The sequence below is a fragment of the Zootermopsis nevadensis genome, unplaced genomic scaffold, assembly GCF_977971745.1.
Source record: "Zootermopsis nevadensis isolate Lab colony 2312 unplaced genomic scaffold, Znev_1.0 Znev_ptg000007l, whole genome shotgun sequence".
Classification (NCBI taxonomy): domain Eukaryota; kingdom Metazoa; phylum Arthropoda; class Insecta; order Blattodea; family Termopsidae; genus Zootermopsis; species Zootermopsis nevadensis.
Genome location: NW_028259139.1, coordinates 8,204,818 through 8,231,806, shown reverse-complemented (window position 1 = coordinate 8,231,806; position 26,989 = coordinate 8,204,818). Strand labels below are relative to the sequence as shown.

The 26,989-nt window shown below is 36.8% G+C and overlaps 1 protein-coding gene across 3 annotated transcripts in view; it reads right to left on the bottom strand.

Moving 5' to 3' along the window:
* LOC110829846 (zwei Ig domain protein zig-8) overlaps positions 1 to 26,989 on the bottom strand; it is a 520,441-nt gene that overhangs the window by 445,871 nt on the left and 47,581 nt on the right. The window lies entirely within an intron of this gene.

Sequence of the window (26,989 nt, the reverse complement as noted above, 5' to 3'; positions counted from 1 at the left end):
TAGCCTGGCTTTCCCCAGAGAACTGGGACCTGTCACGCCAGCCTTGCAGTTACCATGCACCTTCACAGAAAAACGACTCCACATACAGCACAGCCATGGATTCAGACTCCTGAATGAATAAATAGGACTATATGAACACACTTGATAAGGAGACTGTCTCTTATTGCTTTGGGCCACATTAAAATTCATAGAACATTCCGACATGCAGACAGACAGGTTATAAAATAACCACACTTCAGTGATAGGGACATCCAAAACCTTGTAGTGTGTGACTCTAGGCATATAGTTATCAAATTTTATTCTGCAAACCATGTTTATTAAATGATTCTTAGTTTATTTCTCAAATACACATGCGTCGAATAGGAGGATGGCTGTAAATAATGAACAGATAAAAATTTAAAATGAAACAGCTTTGTCTCATTTCAAGTAACAACCTAGAATCTTCTTGCAGGGATGAAATTAAACAAAACACACCAGAACAGCGGAGCAACCAATCAAAATCGAAAAAGGGACCTTACAGACATGAAACAAGAGTAATATATTTTAGGTTCAAGGCTGTCTTCTGCAATGTTGCAGCTTGGAGTCTGGTAGAAATTTACCGACGTTCCTTCCTGATGATGGAAGCAGTAATCACTTCTGAAACTCTCTCCACTCGTTAGAGCGGTGACGAGAATCAAACTTGAATTACAATTTTTACAAACTTCTGTTAAGGACCTCACGAGTAGCCAATTAAATTCAGTTCACAACCTCTACTTCTTTAAAGCCCATTTTAATAGTATCTTACCTTTCCAATCAGTTTCCTACTTTAAGGGACTCACTTCTTATTAACTGCCTTGATAATATATCGTAAAAACTACGAATTATAAATCTCCTCATGATGTAATTTTGTCAAATCTCCAGTATCTTCTTCATGGTCAAATATTCACATCTGAGACCTTTCTTCGATCAGAATTTTGGACGAGCGTAATGTAATGCATGAGAAAAGATGACTTGTTCAAGGAAAAATAAGTCTCAGAATGTACACTTACAATCCAAATCAACCTCTTGACATAAAATTTCATCCGGGCATTTAATGATATTCTCAAATTATTTACCTTCTGTATCGAGGCATTTTGACTGAGAATAATGACACACAATCGATACTAAACCACACCTTATTTACATGTTGTATGGTAGCATTAAGTAATCTACGAAGAAACCAACCACTATTTCAACTCCTTACTCGTAATGATAATTCTCTTCAGTAACCGAGTGTAATGCTTTGTAAATGTATTTTGCGGCGTTCAAATGGGGAGGAGAGCAAACAAACGAAACCACTTCCTTCGGAATGAGTCTTCCCCCTCCCCTAAACGTTAGCAGTTTCCTCTACTAACATTTCACAGAGTAGCACAAAGTGTTACTGAATACAATAGTGTGTCGCGTTATCACCCATTATTATGAAACATAGCTACCATCAAGCTGAAAGAACAGCGAATTTGAAAACAAACGAAATGTGATTTTAAACATTCATACAAATAGATGTGTTCAAGGTATTAATAAATATCAGCCATTTCTATTCATCTTTTATAAGCAACCACATTTTCATTTCCGAAACGTCGGAGGACCAGTCTAACACTAAATGGTAAAATCAAATATAAAATAAAATAGGGTTTCTATTTGAACATTTTGTCATCAGAAGATGACAGCCTTCTGGAATGTAGCCTCGTAGAGGGTGACCGACGTTTCAGTGATGCGAACATATCTCTATCTACAATGTACGGTGCCTAGCGTTGAACTAAGGTAACGAGGAATCTTCTTTGAACTTACACTATCAGTTGCTTCTTCGTTTCTGAACGTTTTGATTCGTTAACTAAATTTAAAAAAGCAGGGTCACTTCTTTATTTGTTCCAATCTTCCTGCTAACAAATCCCTTTATCCATTCGCCTCCCTCCTAATGTATCAGACCATGCAAACACCTCGTTAGCATCAATTTCACTCCGACTGGCGTGAATTACGTCAGGAAGGCTGAGATCTTCTTGTTTAAATGTTACTGTCTCATGCGTTTAACTCTGATTTAAGAGTTTTAGCCGAAAAATGTAACCTGCATAGCATTAACGATAAACGTACATTATCAACTCTTTACAGACGCAACGTTTTCCACGTGCTTACGTAATTCGGGAAATATTTACTACCATTCGGTTCCGAAAACTTCATATTCCCGTTTTCTATCTAACCCATGACAATTAAAACAAAAAAACTTCAATCGTAGCTAATTAGGTACTGAGTTGCTCACGACGGGGAGTACGAAGATGTCAGTCATATGAGTTGTAACGTCGTGAAGACTGGTGTAAGTTTACAGACGTTTCGGAGGTATTTCCTGCCTCCATCATCATGAATTCATCACTCATATGGAGGCAGCAAGTACTTCCTATCGACTGTAAAATTCCACCATACTTCACGGCGCTACAACCGGGAAGACAGCCTTCTTCAATCATAAATGTCCCTTTATAAGGCTGGTAAGAGCATATTTATTACCTTCAAAATGATTATACTGACATAGCGTTAACTAAAACTTCTATTCGGCGGTAGTTAGCCCAGCTTCTTCGTTTAAATTAGATCCTGGGTTTGAATCTCTACTCGGAGATCGTAAGTGACGTATTGTGTGATTTTCCTCAGTCCGTCCAGTATCTCTAACTTAAGCCACAACCGCTTTATTCCATATCCTTTAAAATTTATGAATTATCCGATTATTCGATACTAAATAATCAGCTACTGATATCATTGGCAATAAACCACAAATAAAGAAATAATTCTTAAACTCGTTTAGCGCTATCCACTATAACCGAAAGTCTTCCGTTTCTGAACATGACACATTCTATTTGTACTCACACTACCTTCATGGAGTACAGTCCCTCAGCAAGTCAGAGAATTCTCACCCAAGGTTCATTACCACGTTCAGAAGAACCCGACACTAACCTGTACCCTGAATCAGATAAATCCAGTTCACACTGTCACACTACCTGCCTAAGATCCATTTTAATATTATCCTCCCATCTACTCATGTGACCCAAACGGATTCCAATAGAGATTCTGAAAATATGGGACATATGTCATCTAAAACTGAACTACGTTTTTAACAACCACGCAGCCAGGTAGCCATTTTCGATCAAATACTGTATTATTATTCTTACTGACTCAGATTCTTCATCACCATTGATATAAAAGCCCGCAACGACATCAGTGAGATAATTTCGTCCACTTAAAATTTCCATTTCTTGACTGAATTTACCGATACGAATGACGCCGGATGAGTTTTGGACGCGTCTACGTACCCTCGTGAGTCAATCGGCTTGAGTGTAATATTAGTTTGTGAACACGGACACTTCTCTTTGACATTTTGGTTATTTCTTCCAAGATTAAACATTTTTCGAACCTTGAACTTTGCTTTAAAAGTGTTCGCTCTTCTTAAAGTTTTATGACAGCAATGTAAGACAGCTTATACGAGATAACCTGAGACGGATCAAACATAATTTAATATTACATAATACTAGTCTAAATTATATTATACGTCATGGTATAATGCATTGCATTTTACACATGTACTGTACCTACTCATAAAATTTTCCGGGGACTTTCTAATTCAGCTTATGAAGTGTTACAAAAGAGGACATTTTAATTTCTTTTAGCTGAGTTCCTTTGTTAAGAACTGTTGCTTTCAACATGATTGTTTAAGATACAATGCCCCTCAGCAGTCAGCATACTGACTTGGTTCCGTCCTGATCACAATCGAAAGCAAACACGAAAGGCACACAGAAGACCTGTCGGTTAGAAGTCTAGTTGAAAAGCGACAAGTATTCATGTTCACGTTTCAGATGTCCAGATGTCACGTCGTCATAGTGAACGATTTTAATTCCAATTATCTCAGTAGGTCAGTAAATAATATATCTCCTTCCGGCTATTCATCAATGTTAACACCGCCCTTTCAATTTAACTAAATTGAGGGAATAAATATATTAATATAAAAATCTTTAACTTTCATATTAATGTTATCTAAGATTTGAATAAAAATGTCCTTGGATATTATCCATCGTCTAGATAGAGCTAATCCCTATCTCCGGAGATAGGGATTAGCTCTATCTAGTGGGCCAAACTGAGTAGGAACCTGAAGACGGAGATAGAGTCCCATCTCCGAAACGTCGTTTTACGTTTTATATTTTATATTTTACTAGACGATGGATAATATCCAAGGAAATTTTTATTCAAATGACTCTTCACCATCGTCAAGAAGTTTTAGATTTGATATGTTATCTAAGATGTTACGTTTGTTATCTAATAACGCTAAACATTAAAATGTCAATACTTTAATTCCTTATTTATGAATAAGATGCCTAAGCATCTCCTTTGGTCACAAAGTTAGGCAAATAACTGATCCGTTTCGGCCTCAAAATTGTAAGCGTCTGTACGTCTCTTTCAGGGCCGTAATATATTTCTTACTGTTGGGTCAGCGGTCATCAAGTTCTTTTGGGTGTCCAATATTTCTATTTTTCTAACACAATAAGACTAACTTTATTTAAATCTTACCTAGACTCTTTTCCATTCCGACAATGCAGAATTCTAAAATATCTTTATTTCGCAATATTTTTGGATTCTCACGTCAATGTTCATCTTCTGAATTGTAACGCCCTGTAGAATCCCTCTGCCCGTCACTGCAAAGTATTCTAAGCCACTTGAATCCAATCAAATCTCTCATGCGTCGTGTATTAAAGATCGATTTTAATAACCCTCCTTCTACTTTTAGGTCTTCCGAGTTGTTCTTTCCTTCAGGTTTTCCAACTAAAATTTTGTACGCATGGCTCCTCTCACCCACATTAGCATCAACCCACCTCCAAATACTTAACAAATACTTCCAAGGTGTAAGTGTAGATTCTGTTCTTCGGTATCCATTGTGGAGCAGAGAGGTACTGTACAGTAGGTAGGTGTACGTACAATCTCGACTCTGTGAAACTACGCTGCCGGTACTTACAGCCCGTCGGCACAAATGAACTGAGCCCAGAAGAGGCATATAAAACACCGGTTAAAGCCCCGTCTCTAGCAAGCAGCTCTGCAAATGGTTTGAGTCAGACTCTTTACTACTGCAGCCAGCAACTGGTATTAGCTCACTTTATTATACATAGATATTTCATGAATTTTAATCTTGTTTAAGATCTACTGCTTCATACAAGTTTTTACCAATGAATTATACAAAATAGTATATATATACCACTGACTGCTATTCTACCTTCCGACCCTGCAGCGGCGCCGCGTGACCCTGGTGTGACGTAGAAAGTCCCAGTTCTACCGAAAAATATATTTCTGTTTTCAGCTCATCATATGATAATAAAAAAGTAGCTAGAAGCTTGCAGATTTCAACCACGTAGCATCCGATTAGCAGCAGAAATAATCGTCAGGTGATTCAGTGGTAAAACAGAGCAAGTCTTAATGAGAATGGCAAACACGTGACTGTCGGAAAATTGTTTTGAAGCTTATAGAAATTAGTTCTGGTTTAAATATAATAAAATTTAGAAAACAGGCCTGCTATAAGAATTGGTTGCAATTAAATTTCACTGTTATATTATTTAACAGAAGAAAACTAGAAGTGTGTTGAAGATTTCTGTCTTCTGAGTTGTTTACATGTAAACATCTACCATACTACACGGCGCAACAACACAGAAGACAGAAATCTTCATACTAACCGCTGTGAAAACCTCAAATCATACATAGAAGTGCGTTGCTGGCTCATGATTGCGTTGTTAGTGTATTCATAAATATTTAAAACATTCTCAGTTCAAGAGTCACTTTGTTCGCTAAGTGTGCTTTTAACATTTGTCTGATTACAATACGTAAAAAGACGTAGACTTACTTTGTGTCGGTTTCATCCTTATTTAAGGATTGTAAGTCACTAAATAGAACAGAAGTCACATCTTAATAACAGCGAGATGCTATCCCATAGAAAGAACGTGTTACACGAATACGACGTGAGAAACACAACATTTATTGAACGTAATGTGCCCTCTACTAGCCGATATCGAGGTTTTAATTGATTCAGCTCCATGAAATACATATATTTGCATAAGCCACAAGAGACATAAGCTCGCGAGCGGTCTTCAACCACTGAGATCTAAGACTGAAATCTACCTCAAAAGTAGGTAGATTCCTATAATCCTTCAAAATGTTTGATGAATTCAGTGTTCCAGAATGAATTCTGGATACGAATAACCCACAGGACCGATACGTAACAACTGAAGTAATGCGATGTAAAATCTTGCTACTACTTACACTCCATTTGTCACATCAAAACAGATTTGATGTAGTGGTTTTGTGAAACTTACAGACTTGTCAAAAGCACATTAGTTCTTTGGTATTATCTGTTTAAACTTTCCACTTTCCTTCCCGCTTCCCTCATCCATCTCAATCGTACCTCTTTCTCGCCTCTTTTTATGTCTCACGAGTATCTGTATTTCGATCTACGTCTTCCATTCCCTCCTTCTCCTTTTCTTTCACGAGTCATAGAACAATTCTTTCGAAGATTCAAGTGACTAATTTGCAATGCAGAAAACTTCTCCGCTAACTTTTTTGTAGTATAGGCCTAATGTAATGAAGAAATTCAATATTTTCTTCCCTAAACTGTGTATATCTTCCTAACACACCAGTAATGAATACTTCTGCGGCAGGTTTATACATTTTTAAATGTATGTACGAGGAATTAAAACGTAGTATTGTGATTAATGTAGGTAATTCAGCTGAATTCCGTAAATAACACAGGCATTTAATACAAAAATAGAATATGGAACTCTATTTCATTAAGAAAACCACTTCAGGACATTGACTTCAAATTTCGTCTTTACCTGACTGCAATTTCTACGTCAGGATTGATGTATAGGCGTGTAGACAGTCATGTGGGAGAACCTGCGAAAAGACCCATCTTAAATGCACTGTTCTATATTAATTATGCAATATTTCACCTGTAGGAGAAAAATTCTTACACGTTCCCCTCATCATAATAACTATTACTGCATTACTTTGTTCAACATCACGAAAAGTACGTATGAATATAGTACATTATAATGTAACTGCAAATATTATAATTACGTATTACATTAAATGCACAGTATATCATATAAATTGAAAATAAATAGACAGACTTTACATTGTAGTGTCTTTAAACTACTCTTCAACCATTTCTCTCGTTATATTTTACATCTGAATCTGAGTACGTTCATGATACACTGAAAGACAATACTGATGTTACAAACATAATTACAAAATATTAATATCACAGCAAATATATTTTACATTGTCCATTATTAGAGACAGGCTTATATTTAATAAAAATTTATATGTAATACAATATTACATTATGTTTATACATTTAATAAATTTTTATATACTTAACGTACTGTTGCAATGTATTTATCTATACCCGAAGGAAAGAACCTGCCTAGGGGCCCTAGTGGAAGATGTAAGAATAATATTTAAATTTTTAATCAAATATGATGAGAGTTTCGACAGGATTTGTGTGGCTCAGTACGGGGGTTAGTTGCGGAATAATGCGAAAATAATAATGAACATTCAGTTTTCATTATTCAGAGTGATTAATATTATACAAATGTAAGCATGAAACACAAAACACACCGACGTGGTCACGAGTTCATAACCCTGGATCTAAACACTTAACATAACGTCCACAGAAATAATAAGATGCAATGGAGCTAACAAATAAACCCTGGGCCTTCAGTATATTAAGCTACAATGAATAAAAATAACTAATTTAATATTTGCGTAACAGAGGCGGATTTATCATTAAGCATCAGCTATCTTCTTTTTACTTTTCCGCCTAATTCTATGTCCTGGAAAATACAACGTAACAGACAATTTTATACAGTGGCTCTACTACAGAAAGGAGCAGTCTTTTCGTCAAACGTTAGGAGAGCTTAAGGTGAGAAACTTGTAGCAAGTTTGCCGTCTCTGGCTCGTCTCATACTGATAAGTCGTTAAGATCTGCAGCTCTTTGTACGTTCCCAATCTCCTTTCTTATGGGACAATGCCCGTACCTCTGAAAGGGAATTTATTAGGTAATTTTACTTCTACAAAAAGTGAATGTGAGCGACATCCCAAAACGTAGCGTAACTCTGAACAAGTCCTTTGTCAAATGAAGCATAATGTGCGTAGGTCTCTTATAGAATGAGAAAGGATTTTATTTATAAAAGCATTAGAAAATTACGCTGGGTCGTAAACAAGCTTCAAAGCTATAGATTCTGAGAAATTAGGCGACATGGGTTATTTTAAGTCTGAGTTTTACGTAAACGATAAAATATTAATAACGTCATCTCGGATTATCAGGCGTGTAAAATGGTTAAAACTAGCCGACGTTTCAGGGAGCATCTGTCTCTGTTCCTCACGGTTTTACATTGAAAATTTTATTCCAATTACCGTCGTCTGATGATTTTATATGGAATCCTCCCTCCTTAACCGACTATAATATATGTCTGTATTACGAGACTGGTTAAATACGGTGTGATTGACTTATTGTAAGTGCACTTTAAATGTAATTTTGTTTGATTAGGTGACGTTGTGTCACCAAGTATGCATCTATGAGTAACGCAGACTGCACGTCATGTCCTGTCCTGTGGCGTAGGATTTCGATATGTATTAGGTCTAATACATATGGATATGATTACTGTGAATAAAATAACAAAAATGTCTGGTTGTATATACCGCTACTCGGCTTGTGGAAACATTTCACACTATGTGTTCATTTTGAATGCAGAAGAGTTTCGGCGTGGGTAATCTCCCCTCCTGACCCTTGAACAAGGCGGGTTACTCCAGAGCCACGGTCCCTTCCAAACGCGTTTTCCACTTTCTGAAACCCTTTTCAGCCACGTAAAACACAGTCACTTAATCCCAGGAATAAAAGTTGGAGAAACACTGGCTACGTCACTGCCACCCTTCTTTTAAAAGAAGCTTTGTAGAATTTAAATTTCAGACATGCGTCTAGCGTTGAATATCTTACGGTCTCTTCCGTATTCCCATCGTTAAACCGCAGAGACTTTCATTTCTCTTGTTCATTGATTTTCACCTCCGTTCGTGGAAATGAGATACTTGTTTGTTCTGTAGTCCTTCGATTGAGGTTATGTAAAGAATCAGTCTTGTTTTAAATTACAACCGTCTACACACCACAATGATTCCACCTCATTCGTATGACTTCTGTCGCACGGTAAAAGACAACATGTAGATAAACAAACTTGTAAATTAGAACAGCACAGAACAAGACGCAGCCTCGTAAAATATTTACATTGGTCAATACAGTTTAATATTTCGTATAGCAGGCAACTGTACCTACGAGAAACCAAAACAACAATTGAATAAAGCATAACGAAAAGCTCTATAGTTCCTGTACTTCATCTACAGTTAACAAGATTAAAAATTAAGTAAGCTTAAATGGGATTGGAGGACAGAAACTACACATACATATAAATATATTATGAACGGCATGTATAGTACAGTAATAATATGGTATATGAAACCCAAGAACAACCACATTCTACGCTAAACAATGAAATCAGAAGCAGGAAAGTCCCAGTGTAACAAGACTCTCCCACAACTAGTTGCTAGGCCACTGCTCAGGCCAGAGACGCAAAATTTTACGGGTAGAGCATTCACGACCAGAGCGCGTGTTAATCCTCGAACATTACAAGACATCGTAGTCGTTTTATGCTGTCTGTGAAATATTTATCAATGCGTATCCTGACAAGGAAATACCGAACAACACAACAATACATCGACTGGTTACAACATTTCCGGGCACAGGAAGTGTTTGTCAGTGACAAATGCTCATCCAGCAACAACACAGCTGAAATTACGGCAGTACTGATTTCAAGTTATGCATCGCATACAACAATGTTGCAAATATAGTTAATTCCTTGAATGGACAAACTGCATTTATATTTCTAATGATAACAAGACATACAAGGACAGTCTAGAATCTTACTGTTGCTGCTAGTACAAACAAGACATATGTCTCAGTTTTGCACGGACCGGCTAGACTGCAAGGCAGACTTAAAGGCAGAAGGCAACCACGTGCTTTATGCAGAACTCTTTTAGGAACCATTTTTGCCGTCTTTCTGGAGGCACTGTAAGCGTCTAGCACGAGACACCAGACTTTGTGAGTAAATAGAACATCATAATGTCTGTAGTAAAACAGAAGACATACCTAATATAAGACCGCAGAACTACTCTAAAACAGAAAGGAATAAAACATAAATTTGAATAAGTCATAATGGCTGCTAACGTCTGCTTGAATTCGAAAGTGTAATATGGAACAATTAACCACTGAGAGGTAAAAATACAGGAAATAAATATCTGTAATTCCAGACACACAATGATGTAGGACAGCGAGGAAATGTCATCATTGAATTTGAAAGATTATTCCTTTCGGACATTTCAACAATACGAATTCAGTTTATTATAAAAATTAATCCTTTACATCCTGATTTTCTAACCACTTAATAAGCATTTACCTCTATCATATGAATAATAAAACATGAACGTTTGTTCTACATGCACAGATAGTATTTCATAATGTTTTGAACGGTGCGTTGGAAAAAATCCCACTTCAGAAGCCAATAACCAGTCAGCTGTCAAGAAATTACCGGCTTTTAATAGAAATTGAGGGTTCATTGACCATTTTAAACCCAAAACTCTCCCAAATATAACATAAAAATTCAGTCCGTACAGCAAAGGAAACAACTTGCATCCATTACAAAAATTTGTCTACGAATATAATTACCCTGCTTTCCGATAGACACTCACTGACACATAGGCTAAGTAAATTTGCATGCATTATAAGTTCGAATATTGCACAGAAAATTAAAACAAATACATCCGTTACATAATTACCAAAATATTTCATCCGTGTTTTAAATTAATTAACTTTTGAACTGAATAGTCAAGTGGCCTACAATATAGAGCAAGTTAGTTCCATTTAATACTGCCACGTAGTTAATATTAGTCTGGTCTGAGATTTTAATGTATTGCTTCTTCGTGCCATAATTCTTTGGCTAAATTTTCCTGCTTTTCCTTTGCTCCCATTTATTTCTCATCTTCCTTCTATTAAAACTTATTCTCTCTTGCACTTTTTGGTAACAAATTGCTCCATCTAACTGGCAAGTGGTCTATTTAATTTCTCTTTTGTGTAATTTGTCTTTAGCTCTTTCCTCATCCTCGAAGTTCAAACAGTCGGAAAGTTTTGTGACTCTTCAGGTAACACAGGTGTATCATTCGAAACCATCAACACATGTTAAAATATTAATTTTCCAGGCGTTATCTATCTCGTGATAGTGGAATTAACCCTCTGAAGAACACGTCCGTAAAAAAAATGCTTAATAATACAGTCCGTACCATAAATCGAACATACTTCACCTTTACAACGATCTAATAGTCAATGCTGTTTAAGAATTAATCAACGTTTGCATTAAGAATCACATTAATTCTATGAATACCGAATTAAGTGTTATTCATTCTTAAATGAGAGTAAATATAATTACCACTGGGCTTCAAATGGTAAATACTTTGCCCATATATTTCGTACAAAATTATTTTAAATCCCAATACATTAGTGTATAGATGAAGATTATATAGACAATTGTTTTACTTAAAATCTTCAAATAACGTTTGTATGTTACTTTAATTTAACTGAAGAAAGGTGAGTCATGAGCATCAATAATTATATAAAAAGGCTTTATATCAGTATATAATCAGCCTTCGGAAGGCCTGTTAACTTCCAGATGGTGTGCCCCATGCACAGATAATACCAACATGAATATCGGATAGAGCGGTCCACTAGATGTGATTGGATGATTCGTATATATTGAATAAGAATCCGTGGATTAACAGGGATAAAGGTCCCAGGAGGCTTTAAAATACTGGGCAGTCCTTTATCCAAGGGTCATACATAAGGGGCAATCTCGTCAACGGGAATCAAAAGAACGGCTACCAACCTACCAGGTTTAAATAAATTGCTGAAGGTTTCAGAAATGAAAGTTGGATAGAAATCGGAAATAAATATGGAAAATTTCGCATTCCAGAGAAAACAATCACAAGACATAAAGAGCGATAGAAGAGGAATTTACAAAAACGTACTCATTTTAAAGATCACGGAGCGATTAATAAATCAGTGTCTTTTATAGGATGGCATCAGGGCGTCAGACTGAGCCGAAACGTCTTGGTTAACTTTTACGTAAAAGTGTATCGTTACAGAGCTACAACCATTCTTTACGATACTTTAGAACAAAGGAGGGACAAAACATGATTATTTAATGGAATTTTTTTTTAAAATTTTGTCTATTACTAACAACATTTAAAGATGGTTTTTGGAATGATTTTAGTTAAAATCTCGCAATTTGAATTTTGCGCAATAGCCAGAGCAGATAATGCGCTTATAAACCCATTACTACTACTAATATCAGGGCAATACGTTAAGAATTTTGGGTGGATATACAATGTAACTGTCCGTGGAATCATTCTGATTTGTACAGTTGAAAAATAAACGCTTTCGATATCAGAACGGGTGAAAATAAAAGACGGTGGGCGACCGTGGCAAGGGTGTGGGTGAAGGGGTTTCTGAAGGATTCGTAATCTCAGCGGGCGATCAGACTTCGTAGCCAACACTCTCTTTTACGTTATCCCCCACTGCAACCCCTGCTGAGTCATAAATCTCTGAGCCTTGTCCCCTTTAAGATTATGCACAAGGGAATACATCACAATATAAGAACCGCCTATTTTAAACTCTATTGTATTTTATGCTCTATACAGACAGTTCTATTACAGTACTGACGCATGGGACTATTTCGAAATGACCACATTTCAGGGTGTTCGGAAGAAAATATCTGTCGCTAAAGCTTCTTAAATAAACCACTTTCCCCAGACCGAATATATATTTTACATATATACACAGTGCGTCCCGGAAGTCGGAGTCACGAGAAATTTATTAATTGGAAAAAATTTAAACAGGGAAAAATTGCTAATCACGTGTTTCCAGTCTCACGTATTCTAACTTTTAACTGAGAGGAGACTTTACGACACTACACGTTTTAGATTATCAGTAGCTAAAAATTAGGCGACATTAAAGAGGAATATTTCCAAAGTAGGGGCAAGGAATAATGTAGGAAACAATGGTACCACCGGATTCTCAGAAAACACATCACTTGAAAGTCCCACGTGTTGATAAGAGGACGACATTAAAATTTGTCTTACGGAAATGGAATGGGAGGATCAGATTGGATTAATATGCTTCAGGATAGTGACTGATGGCGTTAATGGATCTTTTAGAGTTGCATAAAAGCCTTGAAGTCTTTAAACAGCTGAAAAATTATTTACGTCTCAAAAATAACTCTGCTCGCGTAGAATTACAATCAAACGTGACTGACAGTAGTGGTTGTCCCTTGAAATACAAAAAATTTCGATAGAATTAGGAACGAAATTTTCCCTCGTTAATTTGCGTGTCTGGGAGCTTTTCATCTCCTTCAAATGCCAGGCGATCATGGAAATCGCTAATTACTTAAAATACGGAAATCAGCCCGGTATCGCTGGACGTAGTTCTGGGCGGATTACCGTAGTTATCTGCAGGAACACACAAAGCAGCAAGATTTATGAGCTTGTTACGGATGTAAAAATATGTTCTGATTAAATGAAAATCACGAGTGTTGACGGATCAGTAAATACCAGTTTGCAATCGTAACAGATTAAAGAGATGTTACATATCAATGCAGACGTAAAAATTTCCGATGGAGGAAAACAAATATGGCGAGTACACTTCCAACTCTCGGCGTCACAAGAGTGAAATTAATATTTCTTGTATGTTTCATTTGATTATAAATCCATAATTTATCAATGTCACCACCCACTGGAATTTCATTCACAAGAGGTGATGAAAATACGAAGCCAAAGAAGGGTGGAACAAACACAAATAGCAAGCCAGCGACCTTAAGAGAGTCTTGCACTACTCAGACAAAGAGAAAGACTAGAATTTTAAATTTTCTTCGCCGTTTGGTTATAGCAATTTTATAACACACACTTAGTTATCTTTAATTTAATAACACTCAACAATATTTGTAGTAGAGATAAGGTTTATAATTGAAAGTTACTTTTTTCTGGACTGTTGGGCCTTGTAGTCTCCTACAAATATGCCGACGTTTCAATAGATGCTTACTGCCTCCACCATCACCACCTTGAGGATGGAGGTAGTATGTGTTTCTAAAATTTCGGTAAGAGACTACACGGTACAAAATCCTAGAACACAGAAATGATTTGCAGCCACGATAACCTCAAAACTCACCAAGGTGTTTATTTCAAGCCTGGATCTTTGTGTTATTTTTAAATAAATCTTGGAATAGTTATGGTTAGTACCTGAAGCGAGTACCTACTGTCAGGGAGACCTGTGTTCGACTTCCTTCAGAGGCATATACTTACTGAACCAAACTCAGACCCCACAACCTTCTATCCGACAGACACGATTCTTTCTTTAAGGATAGTGAGAACGTAGTGAGCTGTAAACCATTGAATTCTCTCTCATTCATAGTTGTAGAACAATTGGATCCTTATATCCATGTCCCCTCTTCGTCTATGGGTTGAGTTCTTAAACCAAGCTACAAATGTACTCCAAGCCAAAACTCAAAACAATCTTCAAAGGCAAGAAGGAGATGTTTACATATTCTGAGTACAAGACCACTGTGCATTACTTGTATGACGTAACGTTGTTTTTGTATTCACTCATGTTCTGAATCAAAATTCTTGGCTTAGCCAGTTGACGCCTATGCGCCTCACGAAAGGCCACGACATACGAAGATGAAATGACATTACCTCAAAGATACGTATCACAAATTGCCACGTGGTACTGCAAAGAGGTGATGTCAACATCCAGTACTGAATGAGAAAGATAATACATAAGTTACTATACACAAAATTTTCCACCTGTGGGTTAACATGTCAATAAAGAATTATATATTTTTAACTTTAAATATTAATGAGATATTTCTTGAAAGTACAATAATTTCTCTTTATTAATATGCAAATATTTAAAATCGGTAGTGATGGTAAAATGTATTTTATATAACATTTTCCAAAGCTAAGTTCTTTAACAGGAACAAAACTATCCTAAATTATTCATGTGAAATTAAATTAATACAAACGACTACTTCGGCAAGAATGCACAAAGCTCTTATTTCGAAATATGTAGAAAACTCTGAATTAATTTTACGTCAGATGTGGAAATGAAGAACTGTCAGTATCGATTCTCGTTAATTAGCTACAGCAAATATATTTACCGCAATGTTGACGTCTACTATACAGAGTTATATTCTTAATTTTTATTCAATACTGCTTCAAGTTACTATCCGCAATTAGTCAGTCACTGACTACAGGTTGAAAGACCTGAGTTAAATTCCAGGTTGAACCAACATTAGTTTATTTTCACAGTCATGTCATTAACCGGCGCTGAACACTGGAGACTTTTTTCTCAAGGTGCTAAATCTGCCAAAGCGTGAACGTAATCGCTCACCTCTATTCAGTGCCAAGACAAAAATTAACGACGTGAAGCTTCTTTCAAACACAAGTTTTAAAAATCACAGAGTTTTGAAATGCTGGCATACAACATTTATTCCGATATGTAGAACTGGTCAATGCGCTGTTTAAATTTAACTTTTCCCCCCTTTAAAAATCTCATAATGGCGCATGTCTGTCTATGGCCATGTGTAGTCACCATATGCGCTTGGATAGCAACGTCATTAATACGACAATTAAGGATAACAAGTCGGCATCGGCGAAAGTTAAGTATCAATTAACAGGACACAAGAGAAGATTACCACAACTATAACAGGGCCATAAAACGACCTTATTCATAACAGTCAAGTGACGAAATGGGTGCTGTGGTTGCAGGTTAGGCAATATCCGCAGAAATGGAGTGTTAAGTTAAAGATTAAACTTTAAAGTGTTACAAACTACGACATCAGGAACGATGCGGTTAATAGGGCGTCGTTAAACACAAGTTCCGTGTAATAAACGCAACCAACATTTTCACATCTTCACTACAGGCCTATATGTTTTGCTGAATACATAATAAAGACTTTATCTAAAGGGGCCTACAGAGGACGTGCTTTCTTCCTGAAGACGGCACCACAGAAAGCCTCCGAAACATAGTTAACATATTTTTGTGCAAACAATGGACACCGTTCAAAGATAGTTTCCAGTCTGCATGTGATACAACAATTACAGACAGACAGAAATCAAGGCATAAACATTTAAACTCGATTCAACACTCATGGGACTAATTACAGAATCACAACAGAGGATTATCAATTATTTACAGCGTGTACTCGCTTATCAAGATTAAAATGAGAGAGACAATAAATAAAGACAAATAATGTGAGAACAGAATTTTTAGAAACAGAGCACGTATTTATTTTAAACATAAAAATAAAACAAAATTAAAAACACGTGAAGCTCACTATATCCAAACACAATGTCAGTAAATTTATCCTTCGGGTATATAACATCCGTTATAATATTTTTAATACAAACACGAGAACTCTATTTTATGTCGTCAAATCCGTAACATAAAATACAGGCAAATTCGGAAACTCTCACAACTTTATTATCTGGAGTAACGATAAAACAGCTGCCAGAAACATGAAGTTTTATCCAAGGTTTATGTAAAGCAAGCATTAAATTCGACTAATTTGGGTCAGAATTAAAATCACTGAATAATATTTTACACACCCCACCTTTGCCTCCCTAAACATTTTTAGCCAAACTTTATTTTCTGTGTGATATTAAATGTGAGTAAGAGAGATTAAAACGAAAGTTCTATTATGCTTTTATTGTACGCAATTTACGAAAATAACGCGTAATTGCAATTGCTGGCCTCCCGAGCTGTTATCTACGTTGCCTTTGGTCGACATGACAACTTTCCGGAGGAACACAGTGCCTCCATATTGTAGCCTGAAGGCCCAGAAATCTCCGGAAATATCAGATACTACAAGGTGTAATTAAATCTCGAACCGAAAAAAGAATAAGTGTGATTTGAAGTTTCCAATACGATAAAGATGATTATGGTGTTGGTCCTGGTCTTAACGTCGTGTAAACTCGTGTGTAAATTTAAATGCGCCAAAATCAAGAATAACAAAATCAAATAAACAATAGTTCAATTATGATTTCTCTAACAACATACGTTTGAAGTTTATTTCGAAAAGATCATGTCTTCTGACCGATTACTGAACCGATGCATCTTATAACCTAACCTAACCTCCTCCGATAACATTGCTCGTGTCACTGCAGATCGTCGCTGACGTCTGTGCGCAGAAAGGCAAGTTCGCAGTGGCCCCTTACCTCCTCTTGAAGGTGGTCTTCACGTCGTCTTAAAATTCATCAGCGGTTCCGTTGGAGTTGCAAGTGCGACGTGCCCAGAATTTCGTTTCCATAACTACCCTCTTTTCATGGCCGACATGAACACGTATAAGCCGCATGACATAGCCGTTTTAAAAGGTGCTTAAAAAAACTAGTTTCACTTTATAGTTACATATGAGTTTACGAAAGAATGAAAATCTTGAAACTTTATCTGGGACACGTAATAACTTTTCTGGTACCTCAACATCACGCATTTTTCTTTTTTTGCAGAGAAAGTTTTAAATATTTGCATAAGTGTATGGTATGTTCAGGCATACTAATCTCTTTATGTTACACTGCTCTATAGTTATGAATTAAGCGCGCAAAGGCGGACGGACAGATGGACAAACTGGGCAAAGCGGTCAGCAGATACAGAAAGCGTTTTAAAAGACATACAGCACAGTCCTTCTTGAGAAGACAAGAGCGCTCAAGTGTTCAAGGAATTCCCCACCTTTTGTGAACGAACCTGAAGGTGCATTATCTCGTTCAAAACATCCCTACAGTCCAAGACCCTATGTAACGCTTTCTAACACGCTCACAACCCCATCAACATCCAAGCCAGAAGACCACCTTTCCCTATTGCAAGCGACTTCTTTTTCAATATATTCACCGCCACCCTCCATAACTAAAAGGGGTCTCCTCCACCCTTCCCCTCCCCCCAGAGAACGCGGCAAGAGACCGATTTTTCCCGGTGTTATGATAAAATCTTAGTTTTTCTGCCTCAATATGGCCAATGTGGAATTTAACCTGATGACAGCCACACAGGATCGAAACATGTTTTTAAAGTGAACAGACAGCGAAAAAGTTTGTAAAAAGTGACGGGCAGTAAAAGAAACTTTGAACTAGCGTTTTTTTTAAAGGAAACTCTACAGCCAATTGGAGTCACGAACCACAGGTTTCACATTACGTAACTATTGATCAGCTGACCACAAATTTCACAGTGGTAAGTTCCATGTTATTGATTTGTATGATTTTTACAGAGTCCGCATTTAATATGGTAAATGAAGTGTTAAGTATCTAGATTATGGCTCGCTATTTTGTTTGAATTTTAAATCAATCCACCGACGACTGACATAGTACGTTAGGTGATACAATAGTCTGGTTATCGAGACCAGATAATCAATAACAGACCGCCCAGTTACATCGTGAATGGTGATTAATCCATTTAGAACAAAGCGTAATGATCACAGAACTTGCTTTATTTACACCGGTTTTGCTACACAAGGGCGTGCATTGCACGGTCATCAAGCGCACGACGAAGCTTTCACGGATAATAACAGACGTGGCTTCGAAATGCCTACATCGCTATATACAAGTATTGATAACTTATCGAGTGCACACACACACACACCGTAACACAAAAGCAAAGTTCTTTGTGCCCAAGCACCTGTCTCAACAAACAAGTTTCTAAACTGTCGAAACAAATCAAACAACGCAGACCTAAGAATTTCGAAAAACGGTGATAATGATCTATTAAACATTCAAAGCCAAAGATCATCTAAATAATATATTATTAATTACGTACCTCAAAGAAAACACAACACACTACCCTTACAAAGATGAACTGGTTAATGTTGTTTACGGAAATAATCGCTGAGAATCATATCGAACCCGTAATTACAAAATGCATAGCTATTGGTTGTTAAATCAGGTGGGATATTAACCACTAAGCTTCATAGGGATAGAGGAGTTATCACAGCATTTGCCTGGACTAACTAAATAACTTCCAGGTAGCAGAACCCGCAGGTCCATCACCGACAACCGCAACCAGACACGATCCTGAGCCAACTCCATCCATTTTCCATCCTTAAAACATACCTTCCCAAGATACATCTTGATATCCTTCCTTCTTCTTCTTGGTCTACCCAGTGGTAATTTTCCTGAAGTATTTCCCACCAAAATTTTGTATGCACAGCTCCCCCTCCCCGTGCGTGCTACATGTCCAGCCCATCGAAGCCTCCTATATTTCATCATGCACAGTAAGAATAAATCCAGAACAGGCGGTAACCCAAACGAAATTCGAACCGTGAATCTCCCGAATATGGAAGTTTCAACAGCGCTACAACAACAAGAAATATATCTGCACATTAAACACCAGGCCACTAACACTTTCATGGCTGTGTTTTCTTCTTAATGTGAGACACCCGCACAAAACAACAGGCAATGTTAGTTATTAAATCAGTAAGTTACTTTATCTTTATGTTTCTGGATACTAGACTGAGGCGCACGAGATTCTCAAGTGAGTGGCATTTCCGGAATTTAATCTACTTTTAATTTATTCTTGAATTAAATTTCAATTTTATACCGTCGTTTCCATGTATTTAAAGTATGACACATTTTTAAATGATTTATTAGTTACCTTATAAATAATGTTCTGCGGTCTGGTGACGAGACTACTTAGTTATTTCTTCTTTTACGTCTAGACAACGTCCTTAACTGAATATAATAGTGTTTACATGTTTCCACTATAATACTTATGTTTTCATTCAATAATATAACAGAACTAGCTCAGACCAGATACTGATGTGTCCCATTCATTTCCAATCCGACTTCGCGGACGTTCCTAATGGCGTAATCAAAAGTAAAATTAAAAATCAAAGATGATAAAGCATCTACTTTTTCCGAAAATTGTGAATAGGAGATTTGTCACACAGATCGGATTTAAGACTGATTCGGTTTAAAAACACTTAGTTTTGTCTAACTAGTTTCAATGGTATACCCAATTCATGAGAATTCTAAATAACCAATTTCTTCTAAATTAAATGTTTTCTTTAAGTCTATATACATATTTGAACTTATATGATTGAAATAATTAATAGAACGCGCATATAGTAGTATAAAGGTAATTACGAGCAGAAGTCAGTCTATCATACAGAGAAAACATGTGTTCTATCATATAAAACAAATTTCATTACTATCTTTAACGTTCATTTCAAATTATTTTCGATTTCGTAAACATTTAAAGAAATACAACAAAATACATTTTCGTTATGCAATTAGATACCAACAAGCAACAGATCTGTATCTGCAACAAATTAGAAGATTAAATGTACTGAACCGAAATTTCAAGCTTCTATTCATCTTATTGGATTCAAAAAAAACATAGAAATTCGAAATAAATTGTTTTCTGCTCAGTAACATACGACGCAGAGCATAATGCTTCAATAGACAAAAATTAATGTGATTGATACGCGAGCCATTCTGTAACAAATATCAAAGAATAGCTCAGCGAAAAGAGATCGCAAGGGTCTGTCTGTGTTAGACCAAGCTACACCTCAACTAACTGTTGAAGCAGTAAACGCCATTGTTGATAAATTGAAGATAAAGTTGAGTATCTAGAAAGCAGTTCTACAAACGTTCCTTGAATGCGAAGACCATAGAATATCTGTTGTTTCTAATAAATGATATCTTGAAGATACTTAATACAAGTTAGCTCAAGCATGAAATTTATCTGACTAAGGACAGTTCAGAAGGCGTCGAAAATAAAACGTCCATCTTCGCGTAAACTATAGAGGGAAGTGTAAGATCTAATGAAAGTCGTTTATCTGATACATTTGTTAGTTGATTTCTTATTTAACGACGCTTTATTATTTGTAAAGGCTATTTAAGACAACAGCGTAGAGTATAAATTGAATATTATGTGGGCAGAATTGGAAATGTAGCATTTTAAGGCATCATACAAATATTTTTTTATAAATAAATCAGAATAAAAAATCTTAGAATAACCTAGTGTGCTGTGCGGAAAATCTAAAACGGGACTTTCCACGTAAGAATCACAGAAAATTAGTCTGTAGGACTACCTAAGGAATTGTACGGAACGACTCAAACAAAGTTTGAGCAAGAAACACAGCTCGCGTCCTATTATTCACAGGTTTTATGAGTGGTTTGGATTCAATGTTCCTATGGCCTGTAGCTTCTTCCTTTGAAGTTTCTGCAAGAAGCATGAGCAATAAACCGTGTTCTATGTAAGCAGCATAAATACACGATTATGGAGATTAGGGATCGCAATTAAGGAAAAGCAATTTTCTTCACAGTTCTGTATTCAAAAGCATACAGAGCTAGTATCATTTAGTTAATATTTAAAGTAACTCCGCTCAAGGAGCCTCATGACAATACATGCTTCCTGGATGTTTCACATTAGACTGGCAAAATTTTGTTAACCGAGATAGCATCTTTTACAAATTAAAACGACTGTATTCTAATTATTATAAAACTAAGAAACGATGAGGCACCAGTAATATTTTTTTCACAGAGTAAAACCGCTTCGGATTCAAGAATACACGTTTCGAAAGCCTGGATTTTTGGTGAGATTTCAGGTTCTCAAGGTGATGAGTAAAAAGATGTCTGACTTCTGAGATGTTGAGCCTTGTACTCCGGGAAACGTCAACCGATGTTTTAAAGATGTTTTCTGCCTCCTTCTATCGTTTTAATTATTTAGGCACCAAGAACCACTGAAACGTCAGCAAACTTCTACCAGACTGCAAGGCGCAACATCCCAGAAGACAGCCATCTTCAGAATCGTTTTCTGGTTCCGTAAAAGGGAATATTTATTGTGACAGAAATGAACTACTTACCTAATCTATAATTTTACATTTCAGAACACGAACACCAACAATGTTACCAAATCACTTTCACAAAATGTTTCTAACTGCAGACTATGTTATTTTTTACCTGTAGCACGGATTTAAGACTTTTTTTTCCTCTTGAATACGTTATAAAAATCCTGTTAAAGTAGTTCAACCTGTAACTATAAGGGATAGTTTCAGACAAAGTTCAAAACACGCAAGAATTTGATTTTAAGAAGAAGCTGAATAATTCATTACATATTTTGAAAACGACTTTTTTAAGATCTGTTTCGTTGAAAACAGTGTCACGGCAGCCATTAAGAATGATATACGATAGTAGCGTGACCGAAAGATATAGACACACCTAAGGCTGCTGATTTGTTTTTATCCTCTACATTCATAACCTAAAACAGGAAGTGGCATCATCAACAATAATATCGAAAACAATATTGAGTTCTATTGTGAAGAACGATAATACATTTTGATCAGAGATACAATCGATATTTGACCGTATTCGCAATACAACTATCACGCAACACATATCCCGCTGTATTTGAAAGACGCAGTGGAATTTCAATGACTATTTTGTCTCGTTTTCAGAATAAATACGACTTAAATACCACAATTGTTTTCCTTCTTCAGTTTACACAGATTACATCCTGCGAAGAATTAATTCCAATAAAGATGGCTGCCTTGATAAATGTTACGCCATATAGTCTAATCGATATTACACTGATAACTGAGGTAGCGCGTTCCTCTGAAACGTCTGACGTATCTAACAGATATCTGCATATTCGTCATCAGAACGTGAAATATTACTTACTTGTGATGCCTCAAACGCTTTAGATATTTGGTATGAGTTCCTTAGACGGTAAATTAATCACACTGAAAAACACTACACGTAGAAACGTAAACACACGTCGATGTCTCGACAGTGAACCAGACATGCAGAAATACAACTGTCTGCTTCTAAACAAAAAAATTCAGCAGGTCTCCGCAGTTTTCCTCCACGGGGCCGGCATCCATTTCCACCGACTTCGCTTTACTGTTCTTTTTTACATTTTATTTACCTTCGTTCGACGTAATATATCTTGTGTCTCTTTTCCTCAATACTTGGACATCACTACCACGTTTCATGGTTCATTTGACGTAATGTTACCTATTACTACGTTTTCTTCTCACGAAACGTAAACTTAACAATGACAGTTATGAAGCAAAATTCTTCTGTCATAAAGGTAAGAAATTTATGGTACTTATGAAACCCAAAGTTTTATCACCATATTCACAAAAGTTCGCCAATAATTCTTCTCATAAACCCCATGTATCTAATCCAATTCCTCGCACGATATTTCCTTAAATTCATTCTTCATCTACTTTGTTAGGTAACACGTAAGTTACTGACGTCATACCAAGCTTCTAATAATTAAACGTGCACAAACCATTCTTCATTTTTTTAAAAATAGTGTTTCGGTCTTAAAATTAGTTTCTAAAATCCCAATATACAATATTGTAAAACATAATCAACTCTTTATACGAACCGTTAACCAACTATAAATAATCCAACATCTACATCGTCTGTAAACAACAATCTTGGAGATGACATCTTTACTGATATTGCTGCATATGCATTACTTTCGCTAATATGGTAAATAACAGCACATACAATAATGTTGAAGAAACCGAGACTCGAACTACAACCCCGTCTTACAACTCTTCTTTGTTCAAAAAAATTTGTGACCTCGTCGCCTACTCAAACCAAACAGAATTTGGTACCGCTGTACAATCTCTTCATATACTCAATCTTATTACCACTTGCCGCTTTTAGCCTCATTTTGCATTTCAAAAGGGTATTTAAATGCTATCAGTATGCGTGTTCATTGCAGTAATACGTACGATTCAAGCCGTGATGGAATGCTAGAGAACTAACAGAACAATGCATATCACAGTCTCTGGATTTCTAGCTTCGTGATGATGTGCAGTTGAAGACTTCATTCACACGAGTAAGGAAACGCATTTCAGAGCGACGAAGCGTATAATTATTCCTCAGGATCACAACTGACAGACAGACAAACAAGTAGACAGAGATACAGATTCCGTCGATCACTCAATATAAAAGCTCTTATCGTATGAAACGGACCACGCACTGAGGTCACTTTTGAAGTAAGTAAATGCGCTCATAAAAACACATTCATAATGTGTTAAAGGAATTTTGTGTTGTGTTAATAGGGTTACATAAATAATTATTTTAAAATGTAAATACTTAGGGAATATATTTATCTCCCTACAGTCTGCCGCTTCGCCGTATCTGACGGCAACTTCTGTGACCAATAAAGCACGCGTGCAATCTAACATTAAGGGGTATTTTTTAGTCTGTAAGATTTGAGGTTTTTCACAGCGGTGAGTATGAAGATTTCTGTCTTCTGGGTTGTTGCGCCGTGTAGTCTGGTCGATGTTTACCAACGTTTCGGAGGTCATACTGCCTCCATCATCAGGGCGATGAGTATGAAGATTCCTTGTCTTCTGGGTTGTTGCGCTGTGTAGTCTGGTCGATGTTTACCAACGTTTCGGAGGTCATACTGCCTCCATCATCAGGGCGATGAGTATGAAGATTTCTGTCTTCTGGGTTGTTGCGCTGTGTAGTCTGGTCGATGTTTACCAACGTTTCACAGGTCATACTGCCTCCATCATCAGAGTATGAAGATTTATGTCTTCTGGGTTGTTGCGCTGTGTAGTCTGGTCGATGTTAACCAACGTTTCAGAGGTCATACTGCCTCCATCATCAGAGTATGAAGATTTCTGTCTTCTGGGTTGTTGTGCTGTGTAGTCTGGTCGATGTTAACCAACGTTTCAGAGGTCATACTGCCTCCGTCATCAGGGCGATGAAGATTTCTGTCTTCTGGGTTGTTGTGCTGTGTAGTCTGGTCGATGTTAACCAATGTTTCAGAGGTCATACTGCCTCTATCATCAGGGCGGTGAGTATGAAGATTTCTGTCTTCTGGGTTGTTGCGCTGTGTAGTCTGGTCGATGTTTACCGACGTTTCAGAGGTCATACTGCCTCCGTCATTAGGGCGATTCTTAGTATGAAGATTTCTGTCTCCTGGGTTGTTGCGCCGTGTAGTCTGGTCGATGTTTACCGACGTTTCAGAGGTCATACTGCCTCCGTCATTAGGGCGATTCTTAGTATGAAGATTTCTGTCTTCTGGGTTGTTGCGCCGTGTAGTCTGGTCGATGTTTACCAACGTTTCAGGGGCCATACTGCCTCCGTCATCGTAGTCACAGAACAATTTGTTTATCTCACCTTTCATCTTGTGAAACAGTACACCAATTTTCACGAAACTTGGCAGAAATGTTATAAGTTATGCAACACTTGAAATAGGGCCAGAAATGAAAAACAGCAACTGCAGAACTCTAGTGGACGTGAAACATAACATTGTGTCCGCGAGAATTTCTTTTTTGCATTTCAGTCTAACAGCGATAAATAATGAAAAATTAAAGCTAAGCATATTAAACATGGTAATAAGATAGATTAAAAACATGCCTACAAACTGTATATGAAATTTTGTAATTTAAATGTATAAATATGGCAACGATGCGAAACGTTTGACATAATATTCTAAATATTTAGAGTAGAAAGAATCCGCCTTGATAACTGCTTTCTAATAATAATAAATAATAATAGAAATATTAAGTAACATATTGAAAATTATAAACAATAACAAATATATGAACAGAGCTGGATTCTATCACACGACCACCTATGCAACAGCAAAAAAGAACGCAAACTCATGAAATACATCACACTTCACATATATTACAACACATGATCTATAGAACTAAAAAGATATCCAATACGATAGCAGGTTTTATGACTTTAGCACAAAACTCCTCATACAGCTTACATTATGACACGACATGACATATATCAAGTCTCAGATAAAAATCTCTCGAAGTGTTTACGCCACAGAAGATAAATTACCAAAATACACAGATGCGAAGTTCGTCCGACAAGACAGGAAATTGTTTACAACCACGACAGTACCAGTGTCAAGGATATATTTCATTCTATTGCATATCCATCAGTTCGTAACATATTGTTTATTAAAATGGCACTGAAATAATTCAAACGAGTTCTTCGACCTCATTTCTTCGATATCAGTAACAAGCTTCAAAATACGGTGGGATTCAAACGCGCCTCTGAGAACGTGTACTTCGCTTTTAAGAAATTGATCGTTGAGCGTCTTCTATGTTATGCCGTGTAACCTGGAAGACGTTTACCGACGTTTCAGAGGTTATTACTCCCTATGTTATCAGAGTAATCCCTATTCATGACAGAAACTAAGCACCACTGACACGTCATTATATCGGACTACACGGCCCTACATCCCAGTACACAGTCATCTTCAGAACGTAGGGATTTTGTTCGGAAAATTTAGATTTGAACTTTAAGACTCCCGATTTGGTAAGGAGGCCGCTGTCCATAAGATTCCTACGCGCGATAGATTTAGTGTTGCTTGATACAAATGTACTTTTACTATCAGCAAAGCAAAGAATGTGTTCCCTTGTGGCAGAAATATGTGTATATCGTAGTTAGAGTGAGAAACGCGTCTTCCAAACAGTTTCCATAGTGTCTCTTACATAACTCAGAAGCTGCAATCCGTAGGAAGAGAGAGCTGACAAAACATGACGGTCTTACCACGATATGGTTCAATCACAAAAGGATTTCGCCATGTCCCGGCGTCTTTTTATCGTCAGCCACCGAACAACATATTAAAAGAGAGACTTCATCTTGGAATACTTCCACGAAAAAGAATGTTTGCTTCGGGCCACAGGAGGGAACATTCGGTGGCTTTCAGATGGTAGTAATGCGTCGAAAAATAAAGTCAGGGGGTGAGAATCTACAGTTACCTTCATCATTCAAAATTGTTTCTGAAATATTCCGTGTAAATATTTTTACGTTTACAATATCGATA